Source organism: Piliocolobus tephrosceles, unplaced genomic scaffold, assembly GCF_002776525.5.
Source record: "Piliocolobus tephrosceles isolate RC106 unplaced genomic scaffold, ASM277652v3 unscaffolded_37391, whole genome shotgun sequence".
Classification (NCBI taxonomy): Eukaryota; Metazoa; Chordata; class Mammalia; order Primates; family Cercopithecidae; genus Piliocolobus; species Piliocolobus tephrosceles.
The window spans coordinates 3,390-4,544 of record NW_022321411.1 but is presented as its reverse complement, the minus strand read 5'-3'; the positions used below and the strand labels follow the sequence as shown (position 1 = coordinate 4,544).

General features: G+C 48.2%; 1 long non-coding RNA gene across 1 annotated transcript; it reads left to right on the top strand.

The window, feature by feature from the left end:
* LOC111533640 lies at positions 1-948 on the top strand. The gene is made up of 2 exons (XR_002728924.1): positions 1-182; positions 695-948. It is a non-coding gene; the product is annotated as an uncharacterized LOC111533640 (long non-coding RNA).
* The last annotated feature ends 207 nt before the right edge of the window (positions 949-1,155 follow it).

The following is a 1,155-nucleotide window of genomic DNA, read 5'->3' as shown; positions in this document are numbered from 1 at the left end:
GCTTCCCAGGAGAAAAATATTACAGCTCTTGAAAAAGCCATCCTTGATCAAGAAGGGCCAGCCAAGGTGGCTCATACGCGCTTGGAGACCAGGACACACCGGCCGAACGTGGAGCTGTGTCGTGACGTTGCACAGTACAGGCTAATGAAGGAGGTTCAAGAGATCACCCACAACGTTGCAAGGTAGGTTAGCAGCCAATGAGCAGAGGGCCTTAGGGTCTCAATCCCAACCTGGATTTCAAGCAGAGGCTAGGTAGTGACCAGCGGGCTGAATGAAGCCAGCCTGCTTTGTAATGTTTGAGGAATCCCCGCTACAGGGCAGTCTCCACCACCTCCCGCCAAAATTGTTGACTTGGAGAAAATGGATCCCAATATTGAATGATTCTACAGAAGCCCACCTCCAGATGTTTAGGTCAAATCTGCTGTTTTAAACATCAGCATTTCATAAGGTGTCAACGTCATGAATCTGGCCTGTGGCCACCAATTTGAAATCTTTTTTTTTTTTTTTTTACCAGGGCTTTTTCAGTATGCATTTTATTCTAAAATTAATGAGATCTCTGTCTTCATGAGGAGATAGGAAGGGGAAGAGCACATGTCGATTTGGCTCCTGCACTGAACCCTGGGGAATATTCTTTCCCTTGAAAAAGCAATGCATAGAGAGAAATGATTCTCTTCTGTTCTTCCTTTTCTCCCAGATTAAAGGAAACTTTAGCCCAAGCGCAGTCTGAGCTGAAAGGGCTATATCGCAGACAGCTTGCCCTGCAGGAGGAGATCCAGGTCAAAGAGAACACCATCTATATCGATGAAGTGCTGTGTATGCAGATGAGGAAGTCCATCCCACTTAGGGAAGGCGAAGACCGAGGGGTCTGGGCCGGGGGCCTCCGCCCTGATGCTGTCTGCTAATAGTAGGGCTAGTTCCAATTCTCATTAAACCACATCGTAAACAGTAGTTACAGTAGTACCGAGCTCTCATTTCAGGCTGGCGGAGCCTCTAGCCAGCCTGTTGCGACCTCTTGACTGGCATTCCAAGCCCGCTCGGGGGGCTTATTTTGGGGCGAGTTTCTTTTCCTGTGCTGCTGGTATGGTGGTTGCCTAACAATTAAAATCCATATTTTAGCACAGGCCACTCTTCAATGTCACAGGACTTGGGGCCCCA